Genomic DNA, 25,531 nt, shown 5'->3' with positions numbered 1-25,531 from the left:
GAAGAACACATTTCTTTGTGATTATTTAATAATTTTTTATATTACAGCATATAGTGTAAGACAATATTATTCAATGTTTAACAATTCTAATGCAATGACAGAGCCTTGGGATTTCTGGTTTAACCAAGCACAGTTACAGATCTTTCAGTTTCAGGCTGAAATTAAAGGTGGCAAAGGTGTATAATATCACTGAAAATTGTGAGGATGCTAATCTGTGTTCTGAATCCATCCAGTTTTTGGCAGCCAGCTAGTGAAGTAGCTGAATACATAGTACCACCATCACAATGGAGTTATCTATTAACGAGTGTGATATTTTACCTTGTTTGAAGTGATGAAAACTTTATTCCATAACAGGAATTGGTATGGAATAAAAAGTTGAACTGCTTGTTTTTCAGGGTTTTTAAATATTTGGAGATTTGAGGTCTTAAGATGTATCCCTCATGAATGTGAAAGTGTTACAGAAATTGAAGACATTTTTATTCTGTGATCCTATTTCATTGGTTGAGATATAGTCTCACCTTAAGTAACAAATGTAGCAAATTAGAAATGGTTTGCAACTGGGAAGGCGTGCAAATAACTGTTATTTGTGCCAAAAATCTCTTCGAGGCTTTCCGGTAACTAGGTGTGGAATCCAGGAATTGAGTTTTAAAGAGAACTCCTATGCATGCCTGTCATGCTTTCATGCTCATATTTAAATTCTGTAGTGTCCAGTATGATAGAGGAAATGAAGGTTTGAATTCCTGATGATACTGGTTAGGGCAGGAAGACATCAGTGGAGTTGATTTTGTGCTATGCTATTTCAGTTTTCCCATATGGTTCTGTCCTTTCTCTCTCACTTTTTAGTGATAGTTTTGTTGTAGGTAATGCACATTGAATCTGCTACCAGTATATGAAGAGGAAGTTAAAACTAGAGTTGAGGCAATGTTAAAATAAAATACAATTCTCAATTATTTAATTTCTATGTGTAGAGCTGTCTGAAAGAAAAATGTAAATTTCACTTAAGGTAGCTGGATTTTGTAAGCAAAAATATTTTGGGTTTTCCTATGCCAGACACATCACGGGTGCTATTTAATATCTCATCACCTATAAATAGAACTATCCCTCAAATACATTGTAGTATCTTTCTGTGGATGGAATCACTTAACCATGGCAGTGCCATACATTATTTATTTTAGAGCATTACAACCTTATTTCTGTACACATACTGATCATGCCAAAAACATTCTTACTGAAATGCTCAAGAGAAAGTACTAAAGCACTGAATTTTCCAAATGAAGACATTACTGACCAGTGAAAACTGAAATATATCTACAAAGAGTCTATACTGTAGGTAGATTCTGATGTAACAATGAGTGAACAGTTACTTCTCATAAATTTGAGTAACATTGTCTTGACATTGGTTCCTGAGCCTATGTGTTGCTAGGCAACCTGAGAGCCAGCTGGCAAATTTAAACTCAAATTTAGTTCTATATGTTGAATTTTGTACATATTATACTGAAATCACATCACCCTCATCATTACAGGCTCATTGTACATTTCTATTCTCTTATGTGTGAGCTTCATAATACATGGACAAAAGATACTACCTGTACCTTTGCTCCCCATTTTTTGAAATATATGCATTGTTGTGGTTGACTAGAATCCATGAAAGAAAATATGTAGCCCTATTGGCTTGGAAATAAAGTTTTTAAAATATACAAGCTTTTCAAAATATGTGCTTGCGGGGCTATAGGGGCTATAAGCATGTTTCTGAAATAAGATATGTGTGGGGGGAAAAAAGGAATAGTCTTAGCTCCACCTGGTTTTCCTCACTTAATTGCTATAACGAGTGAATGCAGAAGAAAAATTGACAGGGTTCTTAAATTGATGGAGATATTAAATGTCAAAAAATGTGGATATTTGAATTAAGGACTAATCAACTTCAACAATACAGTATGATGTTTAAGAAACTGGCAGCATATTAATTTTAAGTGGGTATTTTATACTTGATAAATGAAGCGATTTTATGAGTTCACTTAAGAGTTAGATGTTAAGTCAGTGTTACAAACCAAAAAATTAGATATTTTACAGCAAATGAGCTTTATAAAATGATACATATTGTGATGGTTGAAACTGCTGAAAATCGGTCTGAATCAAAAGCAGAGTTTAGGAATCCTTGTGGAATGGTAACATAGCTATACTTTTGTGAGAAGGACACGTGAGAAGAGCAAGGAACATCAAGGCATTTTATTTAAAAGAGGATGGTGAAAATTTGGGGATATGCACCACTATATTAGCTTAGTCAGCTTATAGCTAGCTAATGATCTGGATTTGTGACTAAGGATGTTTTCCATATATCATGCCAGGATCATCACACCATTCTGGAAGATGTAGATGGAGTTTATCATCTCCATGACATCACTCTAAAAAGTCATGTGTGGAAACTTGAAAGGGATAGATTATGATACAGTTAGAGTTGGAGACAATTGAAGTTCCTTATAGTAGACTGAACCATTTTCTCATGAATGTTTTTATTTTTGTATGTATTCTCATTAATCTATATAGTCTCAAGTTTGAGACTGAAGACTAGGTTTCAATATAAGTTTTGTGTATTTTGAGATTTTTAAATACCATTTATTACAAGAATCATGACTATATCAATATGATAAATTCAATAGAAATTTAGAAATAATGAAAAATTTTACCTATGGGTTTGGTTCTCCAGGTAGAGAGAATTTGAAATATGTAAATATGTATCAGATTAAATTATATAGTCAACAGAAATTATTTTGTAGGTGGAAATTTTCATAGACATAATATTTCAGGTAACATAACTCTGTAATATTACCTGTATCATACTTAAAGTGATACCACATATACCTAGGTCATTAAAGATTTCTGTAGGATAAGACTGAGAGATATTAGTATTCATAATGGAAAGTTTATAATTCCATAGACTTTAGACATTTTAATCATATATTAAATTATCTAATAGTATGAATCCAAGAATCATTTTAAATGTTATAATTTATCATAGTTTATCTTTTAATAATTTTAGTCAGATTTTCCTAAAAATGTTTCTAGGTTTTATTTATCTTTCATGCTGCTTTGAATTTAGTTTTTTAAAAATTGAATTCAAATATCATGTTGCTGGCCGGCGCCGTGGCTCAATAGGCTAATCCTCCACCTTGCGGCGCCGGCACACCGGGTTCTAGTCCCGGTCGGGGTGCCGGATTCTGTCCCGGTTGCCCCTCTTCCAGGCCAGCTCTCTGCTATGGCCAGGGAGTGCAGTGGAGGATGGCCCAGGTGCTTGGGCCCTGCACCCCATGGGAGACCAGGAAAAAGCACCTGGATCCTGGCTCCTGCCATCAGATCAGCGCGGTGCGCCGGCTGCAGCGGCAGCCATTGGAGGGTGAACCAACGGCAAAGGAAGACCTTTCTCTCTCTGTCTCTCTCTCTCACTGTCCACTCTGCCTGTCCAAAAAAAAAAAAAAATCATGTTGCTTATTTTATACTCTTTTTTTAAACTTTTATTTAGTAGATATAAATTTCCGAAGTACAGTTTATGGATTATAGTGGCTTCCCCCCCCCCATAACTTCACTCCCACCCACAACCATCCCATCTCCCGCTCCCTCTCCCATTCCATTCACATCAAGATTCATTTTCGATTATCTTTATATAAAGAAGATCAATTTAGTATATATTAAGTGAAGATTTCATCAGATTGCCCCCACACAGAACACAAATTGCCAAATACTGTTTGAGCACTAGTCATATCATTAATTCACATTGAATTACACATTAAGGACAGAGATCCTACATGGGAAGTAAGTGCACAATGACTCCTGTTGTTGACTTAACAAATTGACACTCTTGTTTAAGGCGTCAGCAATCTCCCTAGGCTCTAGTCATGAGTTGCCAAGGCTATGGAAGCCCCCTGAGCTCGCAGACTGATCTTATTTACACAAGGTCATAATCAAAGTGGAAGTTCTCTCCTCCCTTCAGAGAAAGGTACCTCCTTCTTTGATGGCCCATTCTTTCTACTGGACTCTCACTCGCAGAGATCTTTCATTTAGGTTTGTGGGTTTGTTTTTTTTTTTTTTTTTTTTTTTTTGCCAGAGTGTCTTGGCTTTCTATGCCTAAAATACTCTCATGGGCTCTTCATCCAGATCTGAATGCATTAAGGGCTGATTCTGAGGCCAGAGTGCTGTTTAGGACAACTGCCATTCTATGAGTCTGCTGTGTATCCTGCTTCCCATGTTGGATCGTTCTCTCCCTTTTCTTTCTATCAGTCTTAGCAGACACTAGTTTTGTTTATGTGATCCCTTTGACTCTTAGAGCTATCATTATGGTCTATTGTGACCTGAAATTGATCAGTTGGACGAGTGAGATGGCATTGGTACATGCAACCTTGAAGGGATTGTATTGGAATCCCCTGGCACATTTCTAACTCCACCACTTGGGGCAAGTAAGCTTGAGCATGTCCCACATTGTACATCCCCTCCCTCTCTTATTCCCACTCTTATATTTAACAGATCACAAGAAACTCCACAACATCAAAACAAACAACCCACTATGTGATGGGCCAAGGACCTCAATAGACATTTTTCAAAAGAGGAAATCCAAATGGCCAACAGACACATGAAAAAATGTTCAAGATCACTAGCAATCAGGGAAATGTAAATCAAAACCACAATGAGGTTTCACCTCACCCCAGTGAGAATGGCTCACATTCAGAAATCTACCAACAACAGATGCTGGAGAGGATGTGGGGAAAAAGGGACACTAACCCACTGTTGGTGGGAATGCAAACTGGTAAAGCCACTGTGGAAGTCAGTCTGGAGATTCCTCAGAAACCTGAATATAACCCTACCATTCAACCCAGCCATCCCACTCCTTGGAATTTACCCAAAGGAAATTAAATTTGCAAACAAACAAGCTGTCTGCACCTTAATGTTTATTGCAGCTCAATTCACAATAGCTAAGACCTGGAACCAACCCAAATGCCCATCAACAGTAGACTGGATAAAGAAATGATGGGACATGTACTCTATGGAATACTATACAGCAGTAAAAAACAATGAAATCGGGTCATTTGCAACAAGATGGAGGAATCTGGAAAACATCATGCTGAGTGAAATAAGCCAGTCCCAAAGGGACAAATATCATATGTTCTCCCTGATTGGTGACAACTAACCGAGCATCAAAAAGAAAACCTGATGAAGTGAAATGGACACTATGAGAAACAATGACTTGATCAACCCTTGTCATGACTGTTGATGTACAATTTCATACTATATCCCTTTTAGTATTTTTGTTCTGCTTAATACCATTGGTTGAGCTATGTAATTAACACACAATTATTCTCAGGTGTTTAAAGTTAACTGAAAAGTGATCTCTGCTTATTTTATACTCTTATTCAACTCTTTTGAATGATTTGTTTTCTTTAAGTGAAACTTTGTGTCACTAAAACCAATATTGCATTCATGAGCTTCTAATGGCTCAGTTTCTTTGATTTAAACAAAATAAAACAAGAACATAATTAATGCACAAAAAATACACTTTTCTTTCTTGACTGCATGGCTAAATAAATGAGCCCTTTTCTGAACTATTTTTAGGATTTTTCTTGGACAGGTATGTAGTTAAGCCTTTCTCTCCTGTGATTCATATACAGTTATGTGTACATGAATTCATTCTTTGCTAATAATATGAAAGTGAACCTAACATATAGGACTGTTGTCCTCATAGAGCTTATAAATCTAATGTACAAGGCAGAAGGAAGTAATTAAATTATATGAAGGTGGTTCAAAAAGTTCATGAAAACACACAATTAACAGATGTTATTTTTGTGTAGAAAGGTTTTAAATCCATGCATATGAGAATAGCTATGTATGTAATAAATGCCATAATGAAATAAACAAGACAATGCAGAGGAGAGAAACTGTTTTGTAGTAGTGTGGATAAAATTGTCAGAGAAGCCTGTGTGTAGAGGTGACATTGAAACAGATAGAGGTATGAGAAAGAGCCTGACATCTGAAAAGCAGGGAAATAACCACATCAGACAGAGAGAGGAAAACACAGGAAGGCACAATAATGGGGAGGCAGTCAGTGACTTCAAGAAATAGACTGGCTAGTGTGACGAAGGAGAGGAAAATAATGAGTCAGGTGGAACTGAAGAGTCTAGCAGGCTGTTGAAGAATTGACACCCATGATAAGCAGTTCAGATTTTCTGTTGTGATTTAATGTAAGTGAAGGAAGTCATTTTCTTAAGAGTTGAGATGATTAACAAAGTATTTTAATTATGCCTCAAGAAATCATAGCATTTGGAAGGAGGGAATGAAAGCAGAGAAAGAGATGGATGTGAGAATGAATCTTAAGTTACTGTAGCAAGGTCGAAGAATAAGAGAACTGAGAGTTTCAGATATGGTGAATGCTAGCATTAGGAAGGAACCAAGAGAGCGGTTGTCTAAAATGGAGATAAGGAAGAGGGGTGGATGAGAAATCCACATACCTGAGCACCGTATGAGTCACGTGGTACATTTTTCACTTATCCAAGGAGAGGCAGGAAGGAAGATGGTGGATTTGTAACTAAGTTTTTAATTAATGATTGGAAGTTGGTTTTATAGCTACAGTGTGGAATATAATAGGTGAATTTTTTTGAGAGAGATATGAGGAGATAGCAGCCAAAAAGTGCAAGGTGGATATGGAAACGCCTCCAGGTCTTGGCAGTCTTTAGGACTATTAAGTTTCCAAATCAGAGGTCTAGGTACAGTCGTCACTTTCTTTTGAATGAAATCTTGCCCAGTACTCACTGCCTTGCACTTACACGTACATATTTCATTTTGGGGTAATTAGGAAGACTATGTTTCCATGAAGGAAGATATTCTTTTGGTTTTCTGCATGGTGGAATCATCAGAGCTGGATAAATTGTCCGTCAGTAAATCAGATTGAGTTAAAATAACTGAATAAATTCTAAATTCGGTGACTTATTTATCCTACTTTGATTTTATGTCAGCCTTTGGAGTTGTAAAAATTATGTACTATTACCATCTATAATTCAGTAGATAATGTTATCGGCAAGTATCACAGGATAAACAAAAACCAAGTTGATCAGTTTTTAAAATGTGAGCCTCCATAGTTGGGAGAAAGGAGCATTTCATTTGATGTTTATTACCATACATAGGGAACTGTATTCTCTGCACAACAGGTTTTTTGTTAATTTTTTAAACTTTAGTAAAATTTCCAAAGTACAACTTTTGAATTATAGCGGCTTTTTCCCCCATAACCTCCTGCCCACCCACAACCATCCCATCTCCCACTCCCTTTCCCATCCCATTCACATCAAGATTCATTTTCAATTATCTTTATACAAAGAAGATCAATTTAGTATATACTAAGTAAAGATTTCAACAGTTTGCACCCACACAGAAACACAAAGTATAAAGTACTATTTGAGTACTAGTTATACCATTAATTCACATAGTACAACACATTAAGGACAGAGATCCTACATGGGGGAGTAAGTGCACAGTGACTCCTGTTGATTTAACAATTGACACTCTTGTTTATGGCATCAGTAATCACCCGAGGCTCTTGTCATGAGCTGCCAAGGCTATGAAAGCCTCTTGAGTTCGCCAACTCTGATCTGATTTAGAAAAGGCCATAGTCAAAGTGGAAGTTCTCTCCTTCCTTCAGAGAAAGGTACCTCCTTCTTTGATGGCCCATTCTTTCTACTGGGATCTCACTCACAGAGATCTTTCATTTAGGTCATTTTTTTTTTTTTTTTTTTTTTTTTTGCCAGAGTGTCTTGGCTTTCCACGCCTAAAATACTCTCATGGGTGCTTCAGCCAGATCCGAATGCCTTATGGGCTGATTCTGAGGCCAGAGTACTGTTTAGGACAACTGCCATTCTATGAGTCTGCTGTGTATCCTGCTTCCCATGTTGGATTGTTCTCTCCTTTTTTTTTTTTTTTTTTTGACAGGCAGAGTTAGAGAGAAAGGTCTTCCTTTCTGTTGGTTCACCCCCTAAATGGCCGCTATGGCCGGCATGCTGCACTGATCCGAAGCCAGGAGCCAGGTGCTTCCTCCTGGTCTCCCATGCGGGTGCAGGGCCCAAGCACTTGGGCCATTGTCCACTATACTCCAGGGCCACAGCAGAGAGCTGGACTGGAAGAGGAGCAACCAGGACAGAATCCGGTGCCCCAACCGGGACTAGCACCCGGGGTACGCCGCAGGAGGAGGATTAGCCTAGTGATCCACGGCGCTGGCCTGTTCTCTCCTTTTTAATTCTATCAGTGTTAGCAGATACTAGTCTTGTTTATGTGATCCCTTTGACTCTTAATGCTGTCATTATGATCAATTTTGTACTAGAATTGATCACTTGGACTAGTGAGATGGCATTGGTACATGCCACCTTGATGGGATTGAATTGGAATCCCCTGGCATGTTTCTAACTCTCCCACTAGGGGTAAGTCAGATTGAGCATGTCCCAAACTTTACATCTCCTCCCTCTCTTATTCCCACTCTTGTATTTAACAGGGATCACTTTTCAGTTAAATTTAAACACCTACGAATAGTTGTGTGTTAATTAAAGAGTTCAACCATTGGTATTAATTAGAACAAAAAATACTAAACGAATAAAGTAGTAAGTTGTCCCTCAAAAGTCAGGACAAGCTCTGATCAAGTAATTGTTTTTCATAGTGTCCATTTCACTTCGACAGGTTTCCTTTTAGGTGCTCAGTTAGATGTCACCGATTCAGCGAGAACATATGATATTTGTCCCTTTGGGACTGGCTTAATTCACTCAGCATGATGTTTTCCAGGTTCCTCCATCTTGTTGCAAATGACCTTATGTAAGAAATGGGAGATAATCATAATTCATTGATTTACTCAACTTAAACAGCTTTTTTTTTTTTTTTTTTCCAATTCAAAGTTCAGGGATAAGGCAGCATGACCTCCTATCTCTTCATCTTTTTCCTAATCTTGGTGAACAACACTCATTTGCCCATCTGTCCATACCACAAGCCATACTATGTAGCCTGGTTTACATTTGCCATCCACTCAGCCACAAAGGCCTGTGGGTAGCTGCCTCTGATGGCTTTCTAAAGTCCAGCTAATGCCTTCATTCAGAATTTAAATACTCTTCTTTGATTGCTCACTGCCTTTTGATTTATTTATCTCCTTATCACTTCCATTTACATACCATTACTGCTTAATATGTTCTTAGGGATTCCACGGTCTCTAAGATAAAATTATATTGCAGGTTGTAATAAGCTGTATATCCTGTTTATAATCCAGCCCCTGCTCATCAGCCCACCCCAATCTTTGCCATTTCTCCCATTGACACTGCACTGACAGAAGGGCACTGCAATTGTCAGGCAGTTAGTGCACGCTTGCTCCAGGCCATCTCTTCTGCTTCTTTGGTCCTGTGTCTCCCATAATTTGCATGAGTTATATGTCCTTACCTTTTCGTTTCTGTTTATAAAGATTTATGTATTTATTTTAAGTTAAAGTTACAGGGAGAACCCTTTAACCTCCACCTGCTGGTTTGTTCCCCAAATGGCCACATCGGCTAAGGCTAAGTCAAGCTGAAGTCAGTAGCCAGCAGTGTCATCTGGGTCTCCCATATGGGTGCAAGGGCCCAAGGACTTGGGCTATCTTCCACTGTTTTTTCCAGCAGCATATTTGTAGTGAACTGGATTGGAAGTGGAGCTGCCAGAACTTGAACCAGAGTCCATAAGGGATGCCAGGACTGCAGGCAGTCGATTAACTGCTGTGCCCCAGTGCCAGACCTTGTCCTCAACTTTTAAGAATTTCCTGAAACTGTGACATCTTGGTCCCTGAACAAGCCCCACTTAATATTCACAGAGGTCTTTGAACGTGGGTCCTTCATCACGCCGCATTCCTTGTCATGGGTCTTGGATGGTATGCAGACAGGTTGAGCAGGAGAAATCTGCTAGGAGACCAAGGAGACTTAAGCTACATTGGCAGGGCAGGGCTTTGCTTGAATTATATTTAATTGAGATGGATTCAAGAAGGCTCAGGGAGCCCACTGGAGGAAGGAGAAACAGGAGAGACATTCAGCACCCCTTGGCAACACTGCTGCTGTTCCTTCCACTGTCAAGTGAGTTCCTGGGCAACAGGAATATGTCTGTCATTGATGGTACCTCTGAGCGCCAACCAGGTGTAGTAAATAAATAGTTTCCCTGATACAGAGTAGGCCTTTGATAAGTATTAAGTGAATTAAGTATTCTAAATGCTATTTATGGACACATATAAAATTGCTTTCAAAAAGTAAATTTTCTATACCATTGATATCTTTTTTAAAATAAACTTACCTCAAAATGTTCACCAATGCGATTTAATTAAGGTCGGTGGGCTCAAATGGGATTAAGCCAAAGCATTGCATGTATATGTAAATGTTGCATAAGTAACTGGTGTATGATTGTCTTCACTAATGGAGATAGGAAGCTCTTTGGCCAGTGTTTTCTGATGGAGGAATAAGTCAGAAATTCCAAAAGCCTGCCGTCTCCATTTCGGGCTGCCATTTTTCTCTCTCGGAACTGTTACACATCAAGCGTGCCAAAATTGACTCTCTGAAATACGGGAACACAGCATATTGTCAGTAAAATGGTCTGTGTTGATTAGTTTGTCTTTGGGGTATAGTTGATTCATCAGATGACGGAGATCCTGCTGGCATTTCATGCAACCTGCCATGGTGTGTGGGCTTTATTGGCTTCCCAGCAGCGACACTGACACAAATTGTCAGATTTTATGGGCAGTTTTAAACTTAATGAAATACATCCTTGAGAAACTTCCTGCACCCTTTTAGTGGCTGTACAATTTGAAAAAAAAAAAAAAAAATCAGTGCGCACCACACAGGGTAGTTCAGGACTGAAATCATGTAAGATGATGACAACATGCTTATTTTGCTCTTGCACATGGTGTCATTATCTGCGCACTGGGATACTGATGCTGCCTTGGAGGCTGGTATTAATCTTTTTGCCAAAGCTTGCAGAAACCCAGGGTGCATTCACTGACGTAAGCATTGGCTGTCCATCTTTTTGATTTTAAGATTACTCCTTTGGGCTAGAAGGTAATAGAAGGCTGTTGAACTTTAGAAAAAAAAAATCTAAGTTAGTGGTGATACGAATATTCATTTTCTTCTGGTACTGAACAGCAAGAGTACAAAGCCACATGTTGATGCTCTAGAGAAGATAGTCCTATTCACTGCCAGGCAACTTACATAGATTATCTCATTTAATCACAACCCTGGTCTTCCCATTGTATCAGTGAGACACTAAGTGATTTGCTGGTATTTGTCTTCAGGTCTACATGAACTCATAGGTGTATTCGTAACTAGTACTCCACACAGGCATTTTGCTAAAATTTTGTTCTTAGACTTTTTTTATTCCAAAAAGTGAATATATGTGGACAAAATCTATGTTCAAGATCTAATCATTTAATTTTGATAATTTTTTTATTTTTTATTTGAAAGGCAGATTTATACAGAGACTGGGAGAGAGGCGGAGAAAGATTTTTTTTTTTTTTTTTTTTTTTTTTACAGGCAGAGTGGACAGTGAGAGAGAGAGAGAGAGAGAGAGAGAGAGAAAGGTCTTCCTTTGCTGTTGGTTCACCCTCCAATGGCCGCCGTGGCCGGTGCGCTGCAGCCGGTGCACCGCGCTGATCTGAAGCCAGGAGCCAGGTGCTTCTCCTGGTCTCCCATGGGGTGCAGGGCCCAAACACTTGGGCCATCCTCCACTGCACTCCCGGGCCACAGCAGAGAGCTAGCCTGGAAGAGGGGCAACCAGGACAGAATCCGGCACCCCGACCGGGACTAGAACCTGGTGTGCTGGCGCCACTAGGCGGAGGATTAACCTAGTGAGAAGCGGCGCCGGCCCGGAGAAAGATCTTTTATCAGCTATTCACACCCTCAAGTAGCCACCTAGGCTGGCACCTAGGCTGGACAGGCTGATGCTAGTGGCCTGGAACTCCTTCCTTGTCTCCTACATGAGAGGCAGAAGCCCACTTGTTTGGGCCATCTACTACTGCTTTTTGTAGTGCATTAGCAGGGAGCTAGGTTGGTAGATAGGTTGGTTAGCTAAGACTTGAACTGGCACCCATAGGGGATGCTAGTGTTGCAGGAAATGGCTTAACCTGCTGTACCACGATGCTGGCCTCATATTTTCCCCCCCAACTCTTTAGATATTCCTGAAATGGTAATAGAGTCAAGATCTGTATAATGCCAGGAATTTGGGGAAGATGAGAGATTATGTTTTGGATAGAATCACTAATAAGAATTTTTCAGGGGCTGGCGCTATGGCTCAGTGGGTTAAAGCCCTGGCCTGAAGCACCAGCATCCCATATGGGCACTGGTTCTAGTCCTGGCTGCTCCTCCCCTGATCCAGCTCTCTGCTATGGACTGGGAGAGCAGTAGAAGATGACCCAAGTCCTTGGGCCCCTGCACTTAGATGGGAGACCATGTAAGTTACATTGCGGCCATCTGGGGAGTAAACCAACAGATGGAAGACCTCTCTGTGTCTCTATCTCTCTCTGTAACTCTGTCTTTCAAATAAATAAATCTTTAAAAAAAAGCATTTTTCAGATGATTCACATAGAATCAACTTAATGTCCTGAAAAATATTTTAGGAACCACAAATACATAGTGTACCCAGAATTGTAGTGTGCTTTTGCAATGTGGTCTATGATTTTTCTTTTGGTATGCTTATTCCAAATATCTATCTAGAAGTACTTGATTTTAGAACTTCAAGCTGTAAAACAAAGACTTCCCTACAGGAAAAAAAAAATCTTCATTCACATTTAACATCCCAGTATCTCTAATCAGTACAATTAATTGAGAAAGACATCATGCTGTTGGGGTGTCTGTCATCTACTGGCCATCGGAAATGATCCTGTTCCCAGGTTGTCTGGTGCATATATTGTGAATGTTGTGTTTAGTCAAATTAATATTCATATGGTATGTTTTTTAAAAAGTCTATTAAATTCTTGAACTACCTGGTAGAAAGAAGTTAACTGACTTCCCAACCTGTTCACAATCTTATGAGTAAATATTAAGAATTTTTTTTTCTTCTAAGCTTTCCAGAATTATTACCCAGATTCTTAGTTTTTTTAAAGAGTGTTGTGACTGGTTTTTCAAAAATCTCAAAATTTTGATGAATATTCTCTATTTTCATCTAATTAGGATACTTATTTTAAAATGTCACAGCACGCTTAATCCAAAAATCCAGACTGAAAATTAGAATGGCTCTTTGAAAAGTGAAGACATTCTTTTAGAGAAAGTTTGAAGTCATTAATTAAATATTTGACCTTTTGTGACTTTTCAAATGTCCATTTGCAAAAGGATGGAAGCAGTTAGAAGGAAAAGACTGAATGTGGAGTCGGGGCCAGAGGATGAAAACAGTTTAAATTGCCTTGGTACAGATTCATAGATTGCAAATGAGCACTTTTCAAAATTTAAACCCCTGAATATGAGATCTCAGATAGAGTGAGTTCTTTATATATATTCTGATAATTGTGATTCCTACTGCCTGCCAGCTGTGTTCCGATTTCAGAAGATGACCTTCCCTGTAAGTTTTATAACTCATAAAATGTGTGGCTCTGGAGAATAATTATAATGACCGGGAGTGTGCTTTCTTGATTATACGGTGGGGTCCTGTCTCCCACATCTGTTTTTGAAGGATATCAAAGGTAAGATTAAAACTGCTCCAGTTGTTCTGCTTGCCTGATTGTAACAGAATTGATTCTGGTGTGTGGCCCGGTGTTGCTGTGTCACTGTACAGCACCTGTTGGCCTGCAGCTGTTGGAGATGACTGCAGGTTTCTTTGTCAGGATCTTGTGGCAACAATGATAAATCAGACTTAAATTGGCTACTGAGTGGGATTTGTTAAAAAGATTTAACAGTCTCTTTGTAGTTAAAGATGTGAATTCTAAGTGGTGAACCAGAATGAACCTACATATATCTTGGCGTTAGACTTGTATTTCTTTAATCCAGATATTGGTCATCCGTGTCCTGAAATCAGGACAATCTTCACCCAGAAATACACAACAAAGAAATATTCCTTACCAAACGTGCGTGGGAAATATCAAAGCAGCAGTATTTCTCTAATGTTTCTCACTCTCTCTTTGATTCAGGTGAAATGGAGGCTATAAATCTGATAATTAGAATTTCATATGGGAAACACATATCTTGATTGAGAAAACAATTATCACAATCAAGAAAATTCTGTCCTCTAGAGAAAAGAGATTTAAACACTCATGATATTTTTAAATTTCCTATGTATTTCTCCTAGTTAGAATAGGGAAAAGTGACTCTAGGGTCATAATATGGAATTGACTTTTCTCTTCATTGTATATAATGATATTTCACATCCCTTTATGAATTGTCTTGGCAGTACATACTTTATACAAACCATGATTTCTGATTACCTAAATGTTTTCTTTCCCTGAAGTAAAAATGTCAAAAAAAATTTCAGAATATGTTTGAGATTGGTGAGTATTCTAGAGCTGAAGTAAATGGTATATGGTGCTTTATTTAATGTACTTATTTCCTGTGTCTTTACCTTTATCCATGCATTCACAATAGCCATATCTATATGTATACAAGAGTTCTTACTTATATTCAAATTGTATTCATTAGAAAAGGAGATTTACTCACAAGCCCATGTATCTGTATGAGTAGCTCCCCTTGCTCTTTTTACTTTACATTTGCCTTTCTGCTTCTCTGTTTTTATCCTGTCACTAATACAGCCTTCAGGTATAAGGCATATAGGACCACTTTTTGAAGAGTAATCAAAATCAAACACATACATCGTTTTGGTGAAACACCTCACAGCTACCAGTCATTTAGAGTACCAAGTTCCTGCTCTCTGGGGTCAGTGGGTGAGCAATACTACCCAAGACCTTGCATGAGGAAAATGGATCTGCTGATCTCCAGTTTGGAAGCCCTGGATCCACACCCATCCCTTTTGCACATTTATGAAACTGCTGTGATTTGGGCTTTAAGTCTTTTCAGCCGTTCACATAATTAGGTTAGCCTCTATCTAATGGGTGGGAATTGCTCCTACTGTGTGCACAGATGGCTCGTTCATCTATGAGTATCTTAAAACACTGAAGGTGGCAATGGTGTGGTCAACACCAAAGCTGCCGAACGAAGAACTGAACTCTCAAAAATTACTCTTGGAATCCTCTGAGAGTGCCTGCTTCTGCTAGGGCTGTTTACTTCAAGATTCTCAGGGTCAGTGGGAAAGCTTCCCAACAAATTTGGTTTCTTTTTAAAACTATTTGTGGCAGTTTCTCATATGTGCCTGGCAACTCATTTTAAGTGGGAAAAGGATGGAGAAAAAGATAGGTAGGATAATAAATCTCTTTTATTATTCTATTTTTTCATATAAGTTTAATTTGGTTGAATACAACAAATTTATTAAAAAAAGAAAAATAGGTCAACAGCCGCTTCTAGTATTGCTTATTTTCTTTATACGTTTCCTCCCTCCTACTCAGGATTTGATGGTAAATGCTCAGGATTAATTTTTGTCGTTTCATGCAATTCCAGGGAGCACCTTGTCTTTCTGCAAAGCTAAGATAATATTGTAGTTCAAAACTTGGCCTTCCGCAATCCACAGGGAATACATTTGTGATTTTTCAGCAGAAAACATTGAAAATGTCTTTAGATGTATTTAAACGTACCTATTTTTGCAAAACACTCACCATATTTATAGTTCTTGTAATTCAGTGATAATACCATACCTCATGATTTATTACCATTTACCTTTTTTAATTTTTAAAATTTTTTTAGAAAAATTAAAGGGAACAGATTTCATGTACTTCATATATACACTTTGAAGAGTATGACATTTCCCACCCTCCCCCATCTCATTCTCACCCTCCCCCCTCACTGATCCCCACCCTTCTCTCTCCCCCCACTTGTTCCCATTTTCCCTTATTCTCCTTTTCATTTTTACAGTGATATATTTTCAATTTCCTTTATAATCAGAAGCTTAACTCCACTAAATAAAGAATTCAGTAAGTAGCAAATAGAAAAACCATTGTTCCTCAAGAGTATAGACAAAGACTATAAACAATAATCAGATCTCAAAATTTCAACTTTGCTCACATACATTGCCTTTTTTTTGGTACTCTGTAGTAGTTACCACAAGTCATGGAAAACATACTTGTTTTTTTAAGACTGGCTTATTTCAACAAGCATAATGATCTACAGTTGTATGAAATGTTGTGAAAGGCAGGATTTCGTTTGTGTGGCCAAGTAGTAGTCCATCATGTATATATACCACAATTTCTTTATACAGTCCTCAGTTGATGGACATCTGTGTTGCCATCATTTCGTAGCTGTTGTAAGTTGAGCTGCTATGAACATGAGGGTATGGATAACTTTCATGTGCTGATTTCATTTCCTTTGGGTAAATTCTCAGGAACTGAATGACTTAATAATATGTTAAATCTATTTTAATATTTCTGAGGAATCTTCATACTGTCTTCTGTAATGATTATACAGATTTACATTTCCATCCAGGTGCACTAGGGTGCCTATTCCCCTACATCCTGGCCAGTATTTGTTATTTCTTTGATTCTGGATAATAGCCATTCTAACTGGGGAAAAGTGAAACCTTTTTGCTGTTTTTATTTGCATTTCTCTTACGGCTAGTGATCCTGACCATTGTTTCATGTGTCTGTTGGCCATTGGTATTTCTTCCTTTGAAAAATGCCTGTTCATATCCTTAGCCTATTTCTTAACTGAATCGCCTTTTTATTGTTTATTGAGCTCCTTATATATCCTTGATATTAATCTTTTATCAGATATATGGTTTGAAGATATTTTCTCCCAGTTGGTCTGTTCCCTCTTTGTTGAGTGTTTCCTTTGTTGTGAAGTTTCTTAGTTTGATATAATCCTATTTACCTATTTTTGTGTTTATTGCCTACGATTCTGGGATCTTATCCAAGAGGTCTTTGCTTATGCAAATGCCTTGCAGTGTTTCCCCTATGTTTTCCCCTAGTGAGTTGGTGGTTTCAGGTCTTAGGTTTAGATCCATGATCCATTGTGAGTTGATTTTTTTTGTATAGAGAAAAGCGTTTCATACTTCTTCATGCAGAGATTCAATTTTCTTAACATCATTTGTTGAAGACACAAAAAATTGAAATAACACCACATACTTTTCTGACTACAAGGGAATGCAGATCAAAATTAACAACTTAAGAATCTACAAAATATGTAAGCACATGGATTCTGAAAAACATGTTCCTGAATGAACAGTGTGTCATAGAAGAAATTAAAAGGGAAATAAAAAAAATCCTAGAAACGAATAAAGATGACAACACATCGAAATATATGGGAGACAGCCAAAGCAGCATTAAGAGGAAAGTTTATAGCAATTAGTGCCTAAATCAAAATTAGACATCAAATAAATTATCTAACAATGTATCTAAAGGATACAGAAAAAAACAAATTAGAAGAAAAAATAAAAATTAGAAATGAAATGAACAGAATTGAAACAAAAAAGATACAAAAAAACCAATGAAATGAGCTGGTTATTTGAAAAAAATGAACAAAGTCAATACACCACTGGCCCAGCTAACAAAAAGAAGTGTAAAAACCCAGATTAACAAAATTGGAATTGAAAAAGATGATGTTACAACAGATACACGGATACCAAATAAAAAGAATCATGAGGAATTTGTACAAATAGCTACATGCCAGAAAACTGTAAAACATAGCAGAAATGCACAGATTTCTAGAAGCAATCTACAAAATGGGAGTCATGAAGACATGGAAAACCTAGATAGAACAATAACCAAGAAAGAGATTGAGTTAAAAATAAAGACCTGCCCAACAAAGAAAAGCCCAGAACCAGATAGCTTCAAAGCTGAATCCTACCAATCTTTTAAAGAATGAATTCCAGTTTTTTTTTTTTTTTGAACTATTTAAAACAACTGACATGGAGGAAATCCCCAAAACTCCTTCTATGAGGCCAATATCACCTTAAGTCCAAAACCATAAAAAGACACAAGAAAGAGAACTTTAGACCAATATCCCTGATGAAAACAGATGCAAAAATCCTCAAGAAAATACTAGCTACTCAAACCCAACGACACATAAAAAAATCATTACCCATGCCAAATGGGATTTATCCCTGGGATGCAAGGATGATTCAACACACACAAATCAATAAATGTGACATGCCACATTAACAAATTAAAAAAATAAAAATCACATCATTATCTCAATAAATGCAGAGAAAGCATTTTATAAAATACCACTTTTCATTTTCAATTCTCTTTATATACCGAAGATCAGTTTAGCATATATTAAATAAAGATTTCAACAGTTTGCACCCACATAGAAACACGAAGTGAAAAATACTATTTGAGTACTAGTTATAGCATTAAATCACAATGTACAGCACATTAAGGACAGAGATCCTGCATGAGGATTAAGTGCACAGTGACTCCTGTTGTTGACTTAACAAATTGACACTCTTGTTTATGGCATCAGTAATCACCCTAGGCTCTTGTCATGAGCTGCCAAGGCTATGGAAGCCCCCTGAGTTCACCGACTCTGATCATATTTAGACAAGGTCGTAGTCAAAGTGGAAGTTCTTTCCTCCCTTCAGAGAAAGGTACCTCATCTTTGATGACCTGTTCTTTCCGCTGGGATCTCACTTGCGGAGATCTTTCATTTAGGTTACAGAGAGTAAGAGAGACAGAATTCTTCCATCTGCTGATCCAATCTTCAGATCTTTGTAATAGCCAGGACTGAGCCAGGCTGAAGCCAGGAACCAGGGGCCAGGGTCTCCCATGTAGGTGGCAGGGGCCCAAGCCCTTGGGCCATCTTCCGCTGCTTTTCCCAGGCCATTAGCAGGGATCTGTATTGGAAGTGGAGCAGCCAGGACATGAACTGACACCCATATGGATGCCTGCATTGCAGGTAGAAACTTAACCTGCTATGCCATGATGCCAGCACCTCTTTTAACTGTTTTTGTGTTAAAGTCTATCTTGTCTGATATTAGGATGGCTACTTCTCCTCATTTTTGCTATCCATTAGTATGATATATTTTTTCTACTCTTTGATTTTCAGTCTCTCTGTATCTTTGTGCATGAGGTGTGTTTCTTGTAATCTGCAAAAAGATGTCTTCTTTTATAATCTATTCAGCTCATGTGTATCTTTTCATTGGAGAATTTAGGCCATTTACATTCAAGGTTATTGATAAGTAACAATTCGGCCCTCCCAATTTTTCTATATATGTATGTATATATATATTCCTATTATTTGTTTTGAATTTCCTTTTTACATTTACTAGATTTTCTGCCTTCATTGTTTTTTAAGGTACTGTCTTTTTCTGTTTCTGTATGTAGTATATCCTTAAGTATCATAAGGCTGGATGGTGACAAATTCTTTTAATTTCTGGTTTTTTGAAAGGTCTTTATTTCATCTTTAGAAACTAGAGCCTTGCAGGGTTCAGTATTCTAGGCTGACACTTTTTTCTTTGCAGACTTGGATTATGTTTCTTCATTCCCTACTAGCCTGTAGTGTTTCTGATGAGAAATCTGGCATTTGTCTCATGCACATGTTAGGATCTTTTATGTCTTACTGTTGAAAGTTTGATTATAATGTGCGTGGTGAAGATCTTTTCTGATCATGTCAATTAGGAGTTCTATGTTTTTCCTTTACTTATATGACCCTTTCTCCAAATTAGGGAAAATGTCTACTATTTCATTGAACAGCTCTACTAATACATTTTCTTTCTGCACCTTCAGGAATGCCTAAGAATTGCATGTTTGGTCATTTGATAGTAGCCCATATATCTCAAGCATTATTTTCAGTTTTTCTATCTTTTTCTATTTTTTTTCTGTGTGACTGAGATATTTCCTAGGATTTTTTTTTTCTGTAGAAACTGATGTTTATTTTCCGTCAACCTCATTTCCATGTTTGTGTGAGAGCCCATGACAAGCAGCCTAAGACCACTCAGTGGTTGTTCCCACCCACTCGGTGGCCTGAGCAGTGGGCGCTGCAGACCAGTCTTCAGTGGCGGGCTGAGCACTCCAGTCTTCAGTGGGGAACTGCTGAATAGGCACAGAGGGCACCTGCACGCCTTCGGACCAGTCAGCAACCTCCGGCTGAGTAGCAGTGAACTCGGGCGCTGGGGCCGTCCATTCACCCTGAAACTCCTCCTTGGTCACAGCTTTTTCAGCGGCGGCCTGCTCTTCTTTTTCAATCTCTTCAGGATCTCTGTAGAAGTAGAGATCAGGCATGACCTCCCAAGGGTGTTCACAGGAGATGGTACCACGCATGCGCAGAACCTCCTGGGCCAGCATCCACCACATCAGACCCACTGAATGGGCTCCCTTGTTGTTGCACGGGATGGCAATGTCCACGTAGCACAGAGGCGAGTCTGTGTTACACAGAGCAATGGTAGGCAGGTTCACGTAAGATGCCTCCGTGAGAGGCTGGTGGTCAACCCGAGGGCCGGTAACCACCAGAAGCCGTGGTTCCCGGAAGGCTGCCTGGATCTGGTTAGTGAAGGTTCCAGGTGTGAAGCGGCCAGCAATGGGAGTAGCTCCAGTGGCAGCAGCAAACTTCAGCACAGCTCTCTGGCCAGTGTTCCTGGAGGACATCACACTGACATCAGCAGGGTTTTCAATGGCCACAGTAGCACCAGCCGCCAACAGCAGCTTCTCCCAGGTCCTCTTCAGATTGATGATGTAGATGCCATCACTCTTCCTTTTGTAGATGTACTGTTCCATCTGGAAGTCAAGGTTGGTGCCACCTAGGTGGGTTCCTGCTGCAAGGAACTTGAGGACGTCCTCCTCCTTCATTTGCAGGACATCAAGGGCTCCGGACATTGTGACAGCTTCCCCTTAAGTTACGCCGGGAATCAAAAACAACGCCGTATGGACCCCTGGCCGGGTAGCGCGGAAAGGTCCTAGGATTTGTTTACTACTCAGATATTCTTTATTCTGCCTCCTTGAGTCTATTAAGGCTTACCACTGTATTTTTTTTTGACATATTGAATGCCTCATTTGCCATATTTCAATTTGATTAACTCATGAATTTACTTCTCATCACCTTTGAGTAATCTTATTCTTTTGGATTCCTTTTCGAGCATGTTATCAATCTGTTCATCTTCACATTCTGATATTGAAGTATTCCTTTTGGAGAGTCATATTGCCTTTCTTGTTCATGTTTATTGTATTTCTACATTTCACAGATCTAGGGATCTGTGAAAACACTTGTTTTCTCCTCTGAGGACCTTTATCTTTGATATATAACTCTGCAGCTTAGGAGAGCATCTGCTCCTTCAGTTGATATCCAGAGGTGTGTATGGGGAGGCGCTGGTGCTCCCTGGCCAGTGCTCAATTTTGGGGCAATATCCAGAATTTCACCCAAGTTGGGCATGGTAGATCTCCTCCATCATCAGCAGGGCTGAGAGCGTGATCGCTTCGACTGGCCTGATCACAACTTAACACCCTCTGTGCCAAGGTGAACCCGCTGCCCAGGATGAGCCCCCAGTGGCTGCACACCCCATCCAGGCAGATGCATGAACCATATAAAGGATCTGTATGCTCCTTATTGTGAGCACGGAACCTTCTGTGATGACCTGTTCCAGGAACTCGGTGAGCTCTGACTCTCTGAAGCCACACATAGTGGTTGCACAAAGACCCAGCCACACACCCCTCTCCCTATAGCAGTTACAGAATTCCCACAGTCACATGGAGCAGGAGATCCATCGTCAGCCCCATGACACTTGCCTTTCAATGGAGAGAACCGTGGTGTTCCCAGAGCCAGCTGCCTGCCTAGCAGAAGTTGGTCAGGGCTCCTCCTTGGCAAGTCAAGTCAGGGTTCCTTGATAGAGTGAGGAAAGTGGAGCACTTCACAGGTCTATATGAGTGCCCACCCCACACCAACTCTGTAGGCAGACTTAGAGTCAATGGAAACCACAGGTTTGTCCCTCCAATGTAATCCTACAGTCATGGCTGGGTCATTGCAGCCTCTGCTCACCTTATCAAGAAGGTGTTTCCTCCCTGGCATTCCCCAGGCACCATTGTGGAGGGAGTGGAGGAAGCAGTATACTCTCCCTTCATGGGGTTAGGTAAACACCCTGTCCCCAACAAGTGCTCCAGGTTGGACGCAAAGTCAGAGGGTCTGTGAGGTTCTCCCTCAGGCAAAATCACCAGTGACACAGGCCACCACAGGTTTCTCTCACCTCACTACAAGAAGATGGTGTCCCCTCTAGCCATTGGCTCTGGGAATCATTGGCAGTGTTCTGCTCTCTGTTGCGTGATTATACCGTTCATGCTGGAGCATGGCATCTCTTCTTTCTGTAGAATTTCCACTGCAAACTCCTCTCCGACTGCTGTGATGTCATTCCTCCCCTTTTATTCTGTTATCTTTCTATGGTCGAATCATCATGTCTTTTCCTTATTCATCCATCTTGGCTGTCTCCTTCCATCCTGGCACCTTTGTTTAGAAATAATCCCAAACTACTATACTGTCATAGCCCTCAATGTGTTTCTTCAAAACTGTTGTAATTTGGAATCAAGATTGTTATAATTATGAAAGGAGAACTAGCCTATGGATAAAACATGGATATCCTTTGGATATTGAGAAGATTTTTGATTGATTTTTGACATACTTCATTTTAACCTATTTACCAGTACTAGCCAATTATAATTTTTACATAAGTCTTTCAATGTTATTATTGTCAATATATAGATAATATTTAGCCCTAGAGGACGTATGCTATGCAAGTAATCTTTGTATATCAAATCACTTGAACATACTCTATTGTGTTTTTGGTTAATCAAAGTGATAGTTTATAAAGAATAAATGAATTATTCATTGACAAAGTTATGTGTTTCAGCTTATTAAATGAATAAAAGGATGATGAAGAGAAAATGTTTTTAAAACCTGCTTAAGAAGAATTGTGTATTGATTATAGTATTCAACTAAAAGTATTAAGTAGAACAAACAAAAAAAATACTAGGAGGGATAACATATCAAGTTGCTCATCAACAGTCAGGGCGAGGGCTGATCAAGTCACCGTTTCTCATAGTGTTCATTTCACTTTAACAGGTTTCCTTTTTGGTGCTCAGTTAGTTGTCACCTATCAAGGAGAACAAGTGGTATTTGTCCTTTTGGGATTGCTTATTTCACTCAGCATAATGTTTTCCAAATTCTTAACAGAGATCACTTTTCAGTTAAAATTTAAACACCTAAGAATAATTGTGTGTTAATTACAGAGTTCAACCAATGTTACTAGAACAAAAAAAAAATACTAAAATGGATAAAGTATTACATTGTAGATCAACCGTCAGGACAAGAGCTGATCAAGTCACTGTTTCTCATAGTGTCCATTTCATTTCAACAAGTTTCTCCTTTGGTGTTCAGCTACTTGTCGCCGATCAGGGAGAACATATGATATTTGTCCTTTGGGACTGGCTTATTTCACTCAGCATGATGTTTTCCAGATTCCTCCTTCTTGTTGCAAATAACCGGATTTCATTGCTTTTACTGTTGTATAGTATTCTGTAGAGTACATGTCCCATCATTTCTTTATCCAGTCTACTGTTGATGGGCATTTAGGTTGGTTCCAGGTCTTAGCTATTGTGAATTGAGCTGCAATAAACATTAAGGTGCAGACAGCTTGTTTGTTTGCCAATTTCATTTCCTTTGGGTAAATTCCAAGGAGTGGGATGGCTGGGTTGTATGGTAGGGTTATATTCAGGTTTCTGAGGAATCTCCAGACTGACTTCCACAGTGGCTTAACCAATTTGCATTCCCACCAACAGTGGGTTAGTGTCCCTTTTTCCCCACATCCTCTCCAGCATCTGTTGTTGGTAGATTTCTGAATGTGAGCCGTTCTAACTGGGGTGAGGTGAAACCTCATTGTGGTTTTGATTTGCATTTCCCTGATTGCTAGTAATCTTGAACATTTTTTCATGTGTCTGTTGGCCCTTTGGATTTCCTCTTTTGAAAAATGTCTATTGAGGTCCTTGGCCCATCACATAAGTGGGTTGTTTGTTTTGATGTTGTGGAGGTTCTTGATTTCTTTGTAGATTCTGGTTATCAACCCTTTATCTGTTGCATGGTTTGCAAATATATTTTCCCATTCTTTCAGTTGTCTCTTCACTTTCCTGACTGTTTCTTTTGCAGTACAGAAACTTCTCAATTTGATGCAATCCCAAATGTTAATTTTGGCTTTGACTGCCTGTGCTTCTGGGGTGTTTTCCAAGAAGTCATTGACAGTACCTATATCTTGCAGGGTTTTTCCAATGCTCTCTAATAATTTGATGGTGTCAGGTTGTAGATTTAAGTCTTTAATCCACGTTGAGTGAATTTTTGTGTAACACAGCAGACCCATTGAATGGCAGATGTCCTAAACAGCACTCTGGCCTCAGAATCAGCCCTTAAGGCATGCGGATCCAGCTGAAATGCCCATGAAAGTATTTCAGGCATGGAAAGCCAAGACACTCTGGGGAAAAAAAAAAAAAAACCTAAATGAAAGATCTCCGCAAGTGAGATCCTAATGGAAAGAATGGGTCATCAAAGAAGGAGGTACCTTTCTCTGAAGGGAGGAGAGAACTTCCACTTTGACCATGGCCTTGTCTAAATATGATTAGAGTTGGTGAACTCAGGGGGCTTCCATAGCCTTGGCGACTCATGACAAGAGCCTAGGGTAATTACTGAGGCCATAAACAAGAGTGTCAATTTGTTAAGTCAACAACAAGAGTCACTGTGCTCTTACTCCTCATGTAGGATCTTTGTCCTTAGTGTGCTGTACATTGAGATTTAATGCTATAACTAGTACTGAAACAGTATTTTTCACTTTATGTTTCTGTGTGGGAGCAAACTGTTGAAATTTTAGTGTATGCTAAACTGATCTTCTGTATTTAAAGAGAATCGAAAATGAATCTTGATGTGAATGGAAGAGGAGAGGGAGTGGGAAAGGGGAGGGTTGCGGGTGGGAGGGATGTTATGGGGGGGAAGCCATTGTAATCCATAAGCTGTACTTTGGAAATTTATATTCATTAAATAAAAGTTAAAAAAAATAAAACAATAAAAATAAAAAAATCATAAAACTTTATAGAATAAATGTAGGAAGACAGATAGGTTTTAAAGTTTGTATAAGGTAAGTTTCAGAGAAACATATAATGCTTTGTTGTTTTCCTTATGTATGCCTTGCTAAAAAGAATATAGAATCTATAAACCTAAAAAAAAAAACCTGCTGTGTTTGACCATCATTAATTAGAGTTTTGCCTTGGGACATAGATTTTGCAGGCTGCTGTTTAGAATCAGTCACACATAAACCATTTATATCTGATAATATATAAAGTGTTTTCTTTGCTTTTATGTTCCCACCCCATTTCAGTATAGACACACTGCATTCATCTTTTAAAGACCAACTGAACTGCCATCTCTTGAAGTATTACCTATGGCTATCAGGCTATGGTATTAACCCTACTTTTGAAGATAAAGCAAATATGGCCAATGCAATCAATTATTGAATTAAAGTCCTAAGTATA

General features: G+C 38.8%; 1 protein-coding gene and 1 pseudogene across 2 annotated transcripts in view; one reads left to right on the top strand and one right to left on the bottom strand.

Moving 5' to 3' along the window:
* LAMA2 (laminin subunit alpha 2) overlaps positions 1-25,531 on the top strand; it is a 705,005-nt gene that overhangs the window by 120,347 nt on the left and 559,127 nt on the right. The window lies entirely within an intron of this gene.
* LOC108177472 (small ribosomal subunit protein uS2 pseudogene) lies at positions 17,894-22,980 on the bottom strand (annotated as a pseudogene). Its single transcript, XR_016233759.1, has one exon. The product of XR_016233759.1 is annotated as a small ribosomal subunit protein uS2 pseudogene (transcript).

Source organism: Oryctolagus cuniculus, chromosome 5 (assembly GCF_051225735.1).
Source record: "Oryctolagus cuniculus isolate XC-2025 breed Fujian yellow rabbit chromosome 5, ASM5122573v1, whole genome shotgun sequence".
In the NCBI taxonomy this organism is placed as follows: domain Eukaryota; kingdom Metazoa; phylum Chordata; class Mammalia; order Lagomorpha; family Leporidae; genus Oryctolagus; species Oryctolagus cuniculus.
The sequence above is the reverse complement of the archived record's forward strand: the minus strand, read 5'-3'. Positions and strand labels throughout refer to the sequence as shown.